General features: G+C 56.7%; 1 long non-coding RNA gene across 1 annotated transcript in view; it reads left to right on the plus strand.

Moving 5' to 3' along the window:
• Positions 1–14,042: 14,042 nt before the first annotated feature.
• Positions 14,043–15,000, plus strand: part of LOC125345632 — a 2,114-nt gene continuing 1,156 nt past the window's right edge. The window contains exon 1 of the long non-coding RNA XR_007209772.1: positions 14,043–14,283. This is a non-coding gene — a long non-coding RNA (uncharacterized LOC125345632). The remainder of the gene's footprint in view (positions 14,284–15,000) is intronic.

Raw genomic sequence — 15,000 nt, forward strand, 5'->3', positions numbered from 1 at the left:
CCTCCTGCTGTCCCGGTCCCCGCGATCCGCGGTCCCCGGTCCCCGGTCCCCGGTCCCCGGTCCCCTGCCCCTCCCCAACTTCACAGCCCTCCCCACCCCTCATAACAAAATAAAAGTTCTGCTTGAATCTCACTGCGTTTTGCTTGTTTGTATGACACTTCAAGGTTGAAAGGGGATTGGATTTCTGATGCTAGGTTTCTAAATTGGGCAGGGGGGGGAAGGGAGGGGAGGGGAGGGGGCTAGGGCAGGGGGATGATTTTGGGGGGGAGGCTGCGCGGGTGGGGGCGCGGGCGCGCCGGCTTGCGTATGTGTGTGCGTGCGTGCGTGCGTGCGTGCGTGCGTCTGTCTGTCTGTCTGTCTGTCTGTCTGTCTGTCTGTCTGTCTGTCTGTGGTCGGTGGGTCACTCGGTTACATTTAGGAACAATGTTCATTTGGTTTTTCACTACATAAAGTATCTTCTCTCTTTGGTACACCCTGTTTTTTCACTCATCTCTTCTGTGTCCTCCAATAATCCCATCTTCACTGCCTGAGCAAGTTCACCGGCTATGATTTTCATTCATAATCCTCTTCCTACTTTTGCTACGTGAGGCAATGAACTTCCTTTCTGCCCAGTAATTGCTGATGTCTATTCAGTGCCCCTTGGCTTCACCTTGATTTATTTCCGATTCTTTCCTTTTTTTTTTTTTTTCTCTCTTTCTTTTTTCCTTTTGCCAGTCCTAAGACCCCAAACAGCTTGCGTGTGAGTCGGGGGGGGGGGGGGCCGAGCTAGGCAAAGTACATGGGATGTGTTTGTGTGGAAAGCCATCTGTGGTCGGTCGGTCGGTCGGTCGGTCGGTCGGTCCGTCCGTCCGTCCGTCCGTGCATCCGTGCGTCCGTTCGTCCGTCTGTCCACGCACAAGGGAAGGAACTCGGGGACGGACCGGACGCCATGCAACACGTAGGGCCAGCGGGGCACGGCGCTGAATGACTGACACCCGCCAAGCACACAGCCCACCGAGCACAAGAATTGATTATTTTCATTTTCTTGGATGATCACGTCATTCGCTGAAACGGCTGGCAGTGCAGCCGCCCGCCCTGGAAGAGAAGGCCATGTGGCCGTTTTTTCCACCGAGGCCTCGCTCGCTAGTAAAGCATCAACCCACGGGCTGAGTAGGAAGCCTGTGGTTCATTCATTCATTTCATGGGAGGAAACTGGTGTTCACAAGCACTGTGGTTACAGAAAGCGGACACTAGATGGCGCGCGCTCACCGTCGTACCATTGCACGGGTGGGGGGGGGGGGGAAGGGAGGGGAAGCAAGCCGGCGGGCGGGGACGGAGCGAGCTAGGGAGCGAGAGAGCAAGGGAGCAAGTGAAGCGACAGCTCTCTCTGCGATTTCGCTAGCCCCGGAACGTGGCCGAACCGAGTTCTGCTTTGCCTGCCTTCCTGCCCGCCCGCCTGGAGCCATCGGTGCTGCTGTACAGTACTGTGATGATCCCTGAGCTTGTGACAACCCTTGCATCACACGCTGCTAATTCAAGTCTGTCTGAGCAAATTGTTTTCAGTCCCACACCTTTTTTTCAGTCCTGGGTCTTGGACTAAAGGATGGAACACTGGCTGCTGCTGCTGCTGCTGCTGCTGCTGCTGCTGCTGCTGCTGCTCTTGTTAATTTTTTCTTTTCCTTTTTCTTTAGCTCAAGGCTACCTCTTGAGCCAGAACTCCACTCCACTTCCCCCTTTTTTCTGTTTATGTTGTGCTAAGGATTCTAACCGACAGCTCCTTCCTTCCTTCCTTCCTTCCTTCCTTCCTTCCTTCCTTCCTTCCTTCCTTCCTTCCTTCTCTCTCTCTCTCTCTCTCTCTCTCTCTCTCTCTCTCTCTCTCTCTCTCTCTCTCTCTCGCAGCTGGCATCCATTTTGCTCACGAGCATTAATGTTCAAAACAGAGAAGCAAGGCCTTAAATTGACTTTACATTTTCTTTAGCTCATGTGGGCATGAATACATGTGTGTGTGTGTGTGTGTGTGTGTGTGTGTGTGTGTGTGTGTGTGTGTGTGTTACTAAGGAATCCAACCCAGGGCCTCAGGCGTGATAACCAAGCCCCAGGCTATCTGGCTTCACTTCTCACTCAAACAAGACAGTTCTATTAAAGAATGCAGGGGGTGGGGGGCTGGGAATGTGGCTTAATGGTAAAGTGCTTGCTTATCTAACCTACCTGAGGCCCTGGTCCTAGGCCTCAGTAACACATAAACAGAATTGGCACTGTGGCTCAAGTGGTAGATGGTTATCCTTGAGCCAAAGCAGCTCAGGGACAGTGCCCAGGCCCTGAGTTCAAGCCCCAGGAATGGCAAAAATAAATCAATAAAGTAGGTAGGTAGATAAATAAATAAATATAATTAATGTGGAGTAGCTCCTGTTTCTCACTCACAGTCTCTGTCTGTCTGTCTCTATCTCTGTCTCTGTCTCTGTCTGTCTGTCTGTCTGTCTCTCTCTCTCTCTCTCTCTCTCTCTCTCTCTCTCTCTCTCTCTCTCTCTCTCTGCCTACTTACCTCCTTTCCTCCCTCCCTTTTCATCCTCTCTTCGAAGGGTGGAATGAAGAGTTAAAATAAACCCCATTTTCAGGCAGCCCCCGTTTTGTTGTCTGCTTAAACTATGAGCAAACCCAGGGCACGCTTATTAGGGCCTACCCGGTCAAGAACTCCAACCGCCTGGGAATGCTTAACTCTAACCGCCACAAGAATGCATCGCGAGCCCTGAGCCCTAATCGTGCTTGCTTGAACACCTGACTGCTGTAACTTTGTTTTTTGCCTTTATAAGCCCTGTGCAATCGCAGCTCCTGGCTTCCTCCTAACCTCCGCTATGTCGGAGGGGGGGGGGGGGGTGTCGGGTAAGATGAGGCCCGAGCCGCCACGCCACCCACTTGAATAAAGTCTTGCCTTGCTTTTGCATTCATTTCGGAACTTCTGAGTCTCGGTGGCCTTCTTGGTGGTCTCGCGACTCGGCATAACATTTGGGGTTTCGTCTGGGATAGCCCCAGAGTCCCTTCTTCCTAAGTTTTTATCTCCACCAGGTTACCAGATCTCAGAGAGAGAGAGAGAGAGAGAGAGAGAGAGAGAGAGAGAGAGAGAGAGAGAGAGAGAGAGAGAGAGAGAGAGAGAAGAAAAGAAAAGAAAAAGAAAAAAGACACAGAGATTCATGGGGTTATACAAGTCAGGGCTCAAACTACAGAGAAAGAAAAGGTGAGAGATAGAGAGCTCTGGGATACGGGGGTGGGGGATTGGGGGGCTTGGAGTCTTAGGAAGGAAAAGAAAAGAGGAGAAATAAAAGCACAAGCTAAAGGAGGTAATTTTTTAGTTGATGCCTACACTCAAACCAGGCCACTGCGACCACTTCATGGTGGGATTGCAAAGGGGGGCTTTGGCTCCTTGGAGAAGTAATCTCGACCTGTTTTATGAAGCTGCTCTGGACACGCACGCACAGTGGAACGCCAAAACAAGATATACATCCTCTTAGGGGAGAAACAGACAGGGAGGCGCACAGTGCTTAAGGGCTACCTGCAGAAAGGAAAGCCAAACCCTGAAAAGACAAGGAGAAAAAAGAAACAAAGTAACTATGTAGCTTGAGCTTCTAACAGGATTTAAAAGATAACCCTGTGGGTGCTTTCCATTCATGGTTGTACCTATGGGTGGGCTTTGACATTGTGTGTGTGTGTGTGTGTGTGTGTGTGTGTGTGTGTGTGTGTTTAAACAGTTGTTGGTAGTATAAGCACCAGCCCAGAAACCATATGGACACACAGTCTTGTGGAAGAAAGAAACATTTTAAAATGTTTCAGTCAGGGGGCTAGTGATACAGTATCAGGGAGGCTGAAGGCAGAAGGGGCTGGGAAAGGCAAGTCTTATGTTGTTACAGCTGGGCACTGGACATACCAGACATCTGGGACAGGACATTCTTCAGATGATTTATAGCCAGCTTTTTTTTTTTTTTTGGGGGGGGGGGCGGCATCCTCTCTCTGACACATAGGCTCGGACTATACCTTCTGTAGCTACTACCTAAACATTAGAAATACAGCTCTGGGACGGGGAATTGGCATCCTGACTGTGACAGAAATAGGTCGCTGATGCTTTTAGGGTTGGGGGTATGTGTGTTGCAGGTGGGAATGGGCGACTGTGAAAACATTGTAGGTCTTGGCACTTAGGTGGGACGCTACTTTTTGTATCTGGGCACTAGAAATAGCCGAGGGACCGGGGCAGAACATGCTTGCGGTGCAACAACAGGTTGGGTGGGAACCGGTGACTGTCACCGGGCGGGCCTGGTTTGTGGGTCACCCAAGAGGAAGGCAGGCTGTCTGCCTAAAACGAGGGTGATTATGCTAACAGGTAGCAGGACTGAAAGGCAAACAAAATAGGTGGATGTGTCTGTGCCTTCACTGGAGTCACTCACCCATTCATTCATTCACTAGGAAGGTGTCTTGTCTCTGAATTCCTGGTGGTTCTTTCTGGGAATGGAACACAGCACCCCCTCCCCACCACACACATCTCATAGGTGGGGCCTAGGCCTGCTCACCCCATGCCTAGGACTCTTCGTTAATATTTTCTTAAAACCGTTTTATTTAGTTAGTGGCCATTGAATTCAGGGCCTCAACTGCGGCCTGCCAGGCGTTTTTTCTTCCTTCCTTCCTTCCTTCCTTCCTTCCTTCCTTCCTTCCTTCCTTCCTTCCTTCCTTCCTCCCTCCCTCCTCCTCCTCCTCCTCCTCCTCCTCCTCCTCCTCCTCCTCCTCCTCCTCCTCCTCCTCCTTCTTCTTCTTCTTCTTCTTCTTCTTCTTCTCCTCCTTCGTCCCCACCCCCCCCCCCAGCCCCTTTCCCTTTTCCCTTTTCCCTTTTCCCTTTTCCCTTTTATCAGCAGGGCTGTTAAGCCGTTGCCATGGGAACATTTACAAGACAAAGGAAAGTGGCCTAGAGTTCCAGGAGGAGCGGATTGCTCGGCTAGCCTTCGGCCCACCCCCACCCCGAGTTTACACAGAGCAGAGCTCTCTGGCCGGGTGGGGGCGGGGCGGCACAGCCCTCAGCACTTCTAACTTTGTAACACACACACACACACACACACACACACACACACACACACACACACACACACAGACACGTGCACGCCACAGGGAAATGGCTCACCCTTCCCTCTGTGTTTATGAAATTGGCCTCTTTGGTCCTAAAGTCAGCCTTTTCTGGTATTTTCCTTTCTGCCGGGCTCACCTCCCTCACCTCTCTCCCCCGCCACCCCCTGCGGCAGCAAACGACTGACTTCCTCCTAGCTGAAACTTGTCAGACTGCTGCTACCACCCGCCCCCTGCCGGTGGAGTGTCGCTCCGGGCACAGAATGGGGGTGGCTGGCATGCCCGGACTCTGCCCTAGGCCCCTCCATCACTGTGAGTGTGTGATGTCCTGTGGCTGATTTCTCTGGAGTGAGGAGAGAGAAGGGGAAGGGGGGAAGGAGGTCAAGGGCCTTGTCTTGTCTTCTTGCCCAGGTCAGGCCAGGGCCTGCCTGTGCCTCTGCCTCTGCCCCTGCCCCTGCCCCTGCCCCTGCCTCTCCCTCTACCCTTCCCTCCAAAGGAATGACAGGAGAAACATCTGTGTTTGTTAGAAACGTGGCGCAGGAATCAAAGAATCTCCAGTCACTCTTGGTATGGGGCCCTAAGATGCCTCTGGGGCCTAGGTGGTCTCCCTGAGCTTTTTTTCCCCTGGAGACTAGGGTTCTTCTACCAGCTGAGCTACAGCTCCACTCCTGGCTTTTGGGCATTTTTTTTTTTTTTAAAAGAAGGACATCATATTTTATTCCATCTACTCCTGTATGTATGTATGTATGTATGTATGTATGTATGTATGTATGTATGTATGTATGCATTTTCACAACAAACATTTGTGGGTTACTCATGTCACTTTAGCTTTAGAAGGTCTACTGGGTGAAGATGAACCAAACTTTCTATCCCCGATTTTCCTATTTTGCCTCCTTCGTAGGTTAATCGCAGTTCGGTGCATTAGTAAAGTTTAATGTCCTCTGTGTGCAGATTTATAAGTGAACGTGTGTTAATGAGAAGGTACTTTGCGTCGCTTTCTTGCTTTAATGCTGCCACGGCAGAAGTGGCTTACGGTCCTTCGCTGCCCCTCAGATAACTCTAGTTTAGAAATACACAGATAACTTGGCACGGGCTCGGGTATACTTTTAAGGGAGTATATACTTTTAAGGGAAACCTATTCCTTAGGAATAATTTCTCCTCCGTGTCGTGTTTAGAAAGAAAAAACAAGACTGATTCTACGTGAATTTCCTACTTGTTTACTGTGTATGATTTTGGTACGCTACATATTGTCTATATGCCTACCTGGTCTAGGGAAGGGAAAGAAAAATGAGGGTGTGAGATATCACGAGAAATGAAATGTAGTCACTGCCTTACTATGTTACTGCACCCCCTTTGCATGACAGCTTGTAGATAAAATTTAATTAAAAAAAAAAAAAAGGCTGATAATAGTGACAGAATCTTACAGGGGGCAGGAATGTGCCTCAGCAGTAGTAGAGGGCCTTCTTAGCATGCATGAAGCCCCCGGGTTCCATTCCTCAGTACCACACACACAGAGAAAAAATAATAATAAAAGGCCAGAAGTGTCACTGTGGCTCAAATGCTATAGAATGCTAGCACAGGGAAGCTCGGGGACAGTGCCCAGGACCTGAGTCCAAGTCCCAGAAGGCACAAAAGAGTGGGTTGCAGTTACAAGGAGAGTAGATTCCCCAGAACCACCCAGTACATTTCTTTTGGGACAGTGTCACTCCTTCCCTGGCTCTCTCACAGGCCTTTCCCTCCTGTCTTCACCCACAAGTTGTGTAATGCATTTCCAATACACTGCGTAGAGAGTACCTCCTTAGCATTTGTTCACCCTTAGTCCCTCCACTTCTGTGCCCCTCCCAGACACGGATAAAGGAACAAAACAAAACTAAACTAAACCAAACAGGACAGACAAACATGACCACAGCAACAAAGGAGAAAGGGAAAAGACCTCTCGTGATCATGGGGGTCAGAGGCATCTAGGCACTGAGCTGCGGTGAGGTCCTGCGTGCGTGCGTGCCTGTGCCATCCCCCGCAGCAGGCCTCCTCCATCGGGTAGGATTCTTCGGGTGGTGAAGAGACACCTCCACGGAGGAACTGACTGTGGGCCCCGAGGAGGGAAGACTGACGGTCAGCTCGTTCACGTGTCCAGCTGGGAAAGTGGTTTTGATATTTTTGCTTGTTCGTTTGGTTGGTTTCGGGTCCCCCTCCTCCCCCATGCTGTGAAGTGAGTGAGTGAGTGAGTGAAAAATCAATCGGCGCCTTTCTCCCCACTCGCACCCCGGGGCCCTTCCGATGCCTGTTTTCTCTTGATTGTTCTTGGGTCGGCCGTTGTTCCTTTTCCTGGGGCGCCACCTAACGGACAATGTGCGGAACGGCGGGCTGATGGCCAAGAATGGTGACGGGAGACTCTCGCGAGAGTAGTGACGTGGCAGCACCGGCTCTCTTCTGCTGTTTTGTTTAAAGGGAAACAACATCAGCGAACAGGGAAACTTTCTTGGAGTCGGGGGTCCAGTGTCCCGTGCCTGTAATCTGATCCTATCTACTCGGAGAGGGAGAGAGAGGGATGAAGGCAGGGAGGCACGGGCGTGGGGCGGAGGGACGGAGGGACAGACGGTTTCCTATCACACTTTCAAGGAAAGGGGTCTGTCTGGGTGAGGTGTCCGATGGCTAAATGGCGCCTTTATATTTACAAGGAGGGTTCCCCCCCCCCCCCCTTAAACTGGTTCCGTAGTTCTATGATCTCAAGGTATTGCAAAGAGGGCTTAACATCTCATAAGTGCAGTAATCAGTACATTTCCTTAGTGTTCTCCCTCCCTCCCTCCCTCCCGTATTCCCCTCCTTTCTTTTCTCCTACCCCTTCTACCCCTTCTTTTGCTTGCTCCCCCGGCTCCCGCCTCCCATCCCTGCTCACAAACTGCACAGGTAACTTTCCATATGGTGCTTGCCATGTACCACGGATGCATTTGTTCACCCTACTTGGCTCAATTTCTGCGCCCCTACCCTTGTCCCAGTTAAAAAGGAAAAGACAGACTCAAAGCTCGACGAAACGCCGCCCCGCCGCTGCCAGAAATGCCAACAGAAAACCCAGGGTCCGACGTCCCTGTCATTCCTTTGGATAACACGTCCTATGTGCAGTATCGTGAATGTTCACAGGAGTTACACCTTCTGACAGACTGTGATTGTCTAGAGTCTTGTATAGGTTAGAGTTTTGATCTAGCATGCTCGTATGAGAGAAAATGTACACGCGCCCTCGTCTGTTTGTCTGCTGTCTGTATTTCTGAGTTTGGGCTTCCCTTGCTTGGTCTAGGTTCTGTCTGTCTGTCTGTCTGTCTGTCTGTCTGTCTGTCTCTGTCTGTCTCTCTCTCTCTCTCTCTCTCTCTCTCTCTCTCTCTCTCTCTCTCTCACACACACACACACACACACACACACACACATCCATCCATCCGTCCGTCCATTTCCCTGCAAATGGCCTAATTTTTGTTCTTTTGCTAACTGAACGAGTGAACTTCTAACTGAACGAGTGAACTTCCCTTGTGGATAGGCGCACAGACTCACAGGCGCACAGGCGCTCTACCTGTTTTTGATGGACTGGGGTGTTTGGCATGCCCCAGGCTCTGACACTATACCCCTCCTGCGATGCGGACCCCCCCCCCCCGCCCCTGCAACCCTGCGTTTCTGCATACGTCCCTTTGTGGACCCCAAATAAAGGCCACCGGGACTGTGCTATCTAGCAATCCATCCTTCACCCCAGCGACATAGGAACCCCTCCCTCCCCCTCCACTCTGCTTGGGCGGGTTTGTGTGGTGTGTGCGTTTCTCCTGGATTTCCACTCACTCCCCGCTGCCCCCCTCCAAAGGCACGGCACGTGAGTGGCAATGCAGTTGACAAGTGTCATACTGCCCACCGACCCCGCCGCTTACTCGTGTGTGCATAACTGCTGCGGAAACTCCAGCCGCCGCCGCCGCCGCGCACCGCGCGTCCCCGGAGGCTTTGTGGACCGACTCCACCGTACCACCAGTGCTGCCGGGAATCGAACCTGTCAGGGTCTTCTTACTTGGCTGGCAGGGCGGGCTGGCAGCGCTTTCATTTGAGCCGTGCCTCCATCCTGAAACATATGCCTGTATGATTTCGATTCATTGCCCCTTGCCCCGAATCCTGCTACAGAGGAGCCGATTAGAAAAGCCTAGCTGTCTGGACCGAAGTCGGAGCACATGGAGGAGAGGTTGGGCAGGGCATAGTGTAGTTCCACCCCTCCCCGTTCCCCAGCAGCTGCTCTGGTTTGGTTTGGTTTAACTTTGATTTTTGTTCCTTTCCTTTTCCTTTTCCTTTTCCTTTTCCTTTCCTCCTTTCCTTTCCTTTCCTTTCCTTTCCTTTCCTTTCCTTTCCTTTCCTTTCCTTTCCTTTCCTTTCCTTTCCGTCTGTCTGTCTGTCTTTCTCTCCTCTCTCTCTCTCTCTCTCTCTCTCTCTCTCTCTCTCTCTCTCTCTCTCTCTCTCTCTCTCTCTCTCTCCCTCCCCCTCCCTTTTGCCAGTAGTGGGACTTGGGACTCAGGGCCTGAACAATGTCCCTCCCTGGCTCATTTTTTGCTCAAGGCTGGCACTCTACCTCTTGAACCACACAGTGCCGCTTCTGGCTTTTTATGTAGTGCTGAGGAATCGAACCCAGGGTTTCGTGCATGCTAGGCAAGCACTGTACTACTAAGCCACGTTCCCAGCCCTTTCCTTTGATTTAGTGATGGGCGAGTACACACGTTCTCCCCATCTTGTTTTCAACTTTCTCCGTGGGTTTTCAGACTTGTGCTGTGAGTGCGTGACCCGCGCACCTACTCTGTGTTTGTCAGAAGAAGCCTCTCTGTGTTCTCCCTCACTCCTTCCCTCCCTGCCTGACCCCCTCTTTCTTTTTTCTTTCTCTCTTTCCTTCTTTCTGCCGTTCTGTCTTTCTGTCTGTCTTCCTGTCGTCCCGCTCTCCCGCGCTCACCTCCCCGCTCTGCTCTACCCTCCCCTTTCCCTGTCTGTGCGGGTTTATGGTTTTCCTGAAAGGACCCTGCGAAGTTTGGGGACGATGTTCGTTGGCTCCTTCATCAACTCATCGACGAAGGCCTCCGTTCTCTCTGGGAGACGTGCTCGCTCTCGGTCTGTTCCGCTATTCTGCTCCCTCCCTCCCTCCCTCCCTCCCTCCCTCCCTCCCTCCCTCCCTCCCTCCCTCCCTCCCTCCTTCCCTCCCTCCCTCCCTCCCTCTCTCCCTTCCCCGTTCCTCCCCTTTGATATTGGATATTGACTGAGTTTGCAGGCAGGCAGGCAGGCAGGCAGGCAGGCAGGCAGGCAGGCAGGCACCCTCCTGCTGCCCAACTGGGCTTAAGGTGTTATCGGAGGGCTCCTGGCTTGTGACCTCACCATCCGTGGAACCCCCCCCCCCCCCGCCCCGCCTCCCGGATCTTTCCCGTTTCTCGTCCGTGTTCTCGGGCTTGGGCCGCTTCGTTCGGGTGAATCCCGTCCCAGTTTCACTTTCAGTGGTGGTGGCGGCGGCTGCTCGATCTAAGTCTAGGTCTCCGGTGGTGCTTGTGCCGTTCTGGGTGTTGCAGAGGGGGTCTGGCTGCGGGTCCCGACCGTGGGCCGTGGGGATGGGGGGAGTGCGGAGCCTCAGAGCCGGCCGGCAAGAGCCAACTCGCCGGATTCGGTGCAGGGAAGGCGGTTGTCATGCTCCCTCTGGCGTCCGCTTGTATATGACAGTCCCCTCGTCCTCCGCAGCCGAGCGAGTGAGTGAGCGAGCGAGGGCGGGCGTCTGGTGTAGAGTGTCGGCAGGAGGGGCCGCCTCTGCCGGGTGCCGAGTACGACTTTGACCGCGGCGGCGCTGCGTCGCCCGGGCCGCTGTTCGGTCGGAGATTGCACCTGCAGGAGGGTATGGGGTTGGGGTGCGCGTCACCGCTCTCCCTGGCCGAGGGTGCCGCTTGGGTGGTAGCTCTGTTTGGTCGACCAGTAGTCCCCTCTGGGCCCCGACGCCTTGCTCTCCACTTCTTCACCTAGGGAGGCGAACCAGCCTGGGGATCCGGCAGCGTCGGACTGCTGGTCTCTTGGGCCTCGGCCCCTCTCACCCTCCCTTCCTCCCCCCTCTCCCGTGGGGGAAGCCAAGCCGATAGGCAGGCGCGGATCGGGCGGCCCCGGCCGCGGACCCCCGCGCAGGGTGGCCGTCGGAGCCCCCTCCGAGTGAAGTGCCTCTCGCCTGCCGGGCGCGCGAGGGCTTCGGCTGTCGGCCACGCATGGTCTCCGGCATCCCCGGCGGCCGGAGGCCTGCGTTCTCCGCGCGAGAAGCCTCGGGAGCGTCCGAGGCGAGCCTCCCGAGCGCGAGCGGGGCCCCTGCCTAAAGGAAAACGGACACGGAGAGGACGACCTCGGGAGTCAGGGAGCCGAGCCTGCCTGCCCCCGACTCCCGCCACCTTCCGAGTACCGTGTGGGTGCGGGCAGCCGGGTCCCCGGCCCCGGGCCCGTGCGTCTGCCGGTGAGGACGACCCCTGCCCACCCGTGTGTGTCCGGGGCGTGTGCGCCTGCGTGCCCGAAGTAGTGGGGCAGGTGTGTGCCCCCTACCCGGCTCCTGCTCCCGCTGTTCACGTCTGCCTCCTTAAGTCTAGTCCCCGACGCCTCGCCCTCCTGTTCACTTAGGGAGGCGAGCCAGCCTCGGGAGGCGGCAGCGCCGGGCTGGTCCCCTCTTCGGCCTCGGCCCCTCTCAACCCTTCCTTTCTTCCTTCCTTCCCTCTTGGCGACCTCGGGAATCGGAGCCGAGCCTGCCCCGAGTACCGTGTGGGTGCTGGCGTCCCGGCCCCGGCCCCGGCCCCGGCCCCGTGCGTCTGCCGGTGACGACGCCCCCTACCGACAGTGCCATAAAGCCGTGCGTGACCGGGGCGAGTGCGTCTGCGTGCCCGAAGTAGTGGGGCAGGTGTGTGCCCCCTACCCCGCTCTCGCTCCTGCTCTTCACGTCTGTCTCCTTGTGTGGTCGACCAGTTGTCCCCGCGAGTTCCGTGTGTCTCTCTGATGGGGAGGTGTTGGGGCCAGATGTGCCGGGATTTGGTTCCGAGGGGTCTGCGTCGTCATTGAGTTACCCCCCCCTTGCCAGATGACCTGCTTTTCGTGTCTCGACGTGGGGTCATTGTACCTGCAGGAGTGTGCTGACACGCTCTCTCTGTGGCTGTCAGCGGGCACTTTGGGGTGCTCTCTCGGATGCTGTGTGCTGGGGCTTTTACCGGCACTTACTTGCGCCTCCTTGCCGCCGTGTCCCCACGGGCTCCCGCCGCCCTGAGCAGGTCCTGTCCTTGTGGTGGCTCGTGGTGCTGTGTGGCTGGTTGTTGCGGTGCCTGCCACCTGCCAACGGGGGTGGTCTTCCCGCGACCTTCGCCGGGCCGGGGGGCCGGCGTTTGCCCCCTCCGACAGCTTTTCTCGCCTCTTCTGCTTTTTGATTCTTGCCCGGTCCTCGGGGTCCCGCCCTCCCCTCTTCCCGAATGTGGGGGGGGGGCTCCGGGTCGGATAGTGGCATCCCTATCCCGCTGCCTGGGGCTTTGTCCCCTCGGCAGAGTTTGGGACAGAGAAAGCAAGAGAAAAGGAGCCCAGGAGCTTTTTTGGTTGGGGGGGGGGCCCGGTGGGGCATTTCCTCTACCTGAGGAAGTCGGCCACGCCTTGTGGCAAGTACCTGCTTGGCCCTCCGACCCTCATCCCGTCGGTAGTTTTTTCTTTCTTTTCCCTCCCTTGCCTGGCGCTTTTTTTGGCCTTTCCCGCCCCTCTTCCCGAGTGGGGGGCACCCTTGCGTTGATGAGCCGTGCGCGCCTCGGTCCCGCTCGGGGCGCGTGCCGCTGGGCGATTTTTTTTTTTTTTTTTTTTTGGTGATGGCAGAGCCTGGAGTGTCCCGGCCACTTCCCCGAGTGCCTTTGGGCCTCCTTGGCGTTGGTGTAGCTGCTTTTGGGGGGGCGGGTTGGGGCCCCGGGCCCTGCTTGCTCCGCTCGCTCGTTTTTTTTTTTTTTCCCTCTGCTTCTTGTTGCCGCCGTGCCCTTTTTTGTGTGGTACCTGGCTATGATACTTAAGCCAACCTCGGCCCTCTCCGAGACAGAGGGCGTGCGCTCCTTGGGCACGCAGCACTCCCGAGTGCTGCGCTGCGGGTGGCTGGCTGCTTTTTCACTTCCTCCCGCGAACATGTTGATCGATGTGGTGGCCTTGCGATATCCTTCGGGCCCGGGCCTAAGCTGCGACAGACGAGGGACGGACGTTCATGGCGAATGGGACCGCTCTTCTCGTTCTGCCCGTGGGCCCCTCGTCTTTCCGCCCCGCCAGGCGGTGGTGTGCGGGAGGCAGGGGTGCGGCCTCCGGGCCCGACTTGCGCTCTCCCTGCCCTTGCTGCGAGGTCGGGGACTTGCTCGCTCGTGGAGGGTGGCACTCTGATCCCGTTCCCCTCCTCCTGCGGCTTGTCCTGCCGCGGGGTCGGTTCTCTCCGCGGAGAGGGAGTGCCTGTGCCCCGTGTGCACGCCCGTGCGGTGGCTCGAGAAGCCACGCGCACCGTCCTGTCCCCTTGCGTTGCTCCTGGAGCGCTCCCGGCCGGTCTGCGAGGTGCCCGAGGCTGAGTAGTGGTGTCGTTTCCCTTCCCCGGCTGGCTTCCCTGTGCCGGCCGTGCCGCCCGTGGCGTGTCCCGGCTGTCCTTGTTCCTGTGGGGCTTGAGCGAGGGAGGTCATCGCCGAGCCGATGACATTCCAGGGGGTCGAGGCGGTCCCGATGGGGGGGCATCCTTGCCTCTCGCGCCCGTGGGGCGCTTCTGCCGCGTTGCCGGTGCCGCAGACCCCCCCTTGCCGCCTCATTGTGGACAGGCGCCTTTGGTGGTGGCGCCGGCGGGTCCCGTCGGGCAGGGTGCGGCCCGCCCTCAGGGTGAGAGAGTTCTCTAGCGATCCTCCCCGGAGCTTCTTTGCCAGGGGGCGGTGTGCTGCGGGGTTGGCGGGGGCTGCTCCCGATGGGCCCCCGCGGCTCGGCCGCCACCCCTGTCTCGCTCTTCCCTCTCGAGCATTAACGGCCGCCGATGTCGTTAAAGGTGTGTGCCCGCGCCTCCCCTCTCCGACAGGGGGAGGATCCCGCGGGGCCTCTCCCGGGCCCGGCGTCCTTGGGCGGTGTGGTGTGCCGCGTTGGGGGTGTACCCGGCTTCCCCCACCCTCCTGCCGTGCGCGGGTCGGGCCCGAGTTGCCTGTCGATGCGAGGGTGTCTGTCGTTCCCCCCTCCTTGAGCTTACGGGCCTCCGCGCCACCTCCGTGTGCATCCGTTGGCCTTCCGGGCCGTTGGCGTCGCGTGTGCGCGGGTTCCGCGGTGTCCTGGGGCCCGCCGGGCCGCGGTTGGTTGCCCCGCCGGGTGGTTTTCCGCCCCACCGGGAGCCGGGGAACTCGGTGTGTTGTGGCCTCTGCCGGGGCGGCCCGAGAGACGAGGTGACATGTGGAAAAGTCCCGGCGCGTGAAAAGGGTACGCGATGTGCTGGCACCTTTGCTGCTCAGACCCTGGGCTTGGATGTGGCTTTTGGCGGGCACGTGAGCGGGCTTTTCTCGGCCCCCCTCCCGTTGGGGGGGGCGCCCTTGCCTGCCCTGCCGCTGCTGCGGTGTGGGTGAGAGGTGTGTTTTGTTCCTCCGTTGGCTCTTTTACCGGCTTGGCGTCCCAGGCGTGAGGTGGGACCGCTCCGGAGTTGGGAGCGGTGAGATCCCGCGTTCGTGTTTACCTGGTGGCCCGGTCGTGCCCGGAGGGGGTCGCCCCCCACCCTCACCGCTGCCTCGGCGGCGGCTGCTTTCCTTTCATTCCCCACCCGTTGTGGTGTGTGTCTGGCCCTGCTCCCTCCCCTCTCTTGCCTCATTCGCCCGGCGGGTTGACCTGCCTTGGGTCTTTTGCCCCCTCTTGAGAGAGGCCCCTTGGGCCTCTGGGGTTTCCCCCAAC

Source organism: Perognathus longimembris, unplaced genomic scaffold (genome assembly GCF_023159225.1).
Source record: "Perognathus longimembris pacificus isolate PPM17 unplaced genomic scaffold, ASM2315922v1 HiC_scaffold_875, whole genome shotgun sequence".
Classification (NCBI taxonomy): Eukaryota; Metazoa; Chordata; class Mammalia; order Rodentia; family Heteromyidae; genus Perognathus; species Perognathus longimembris.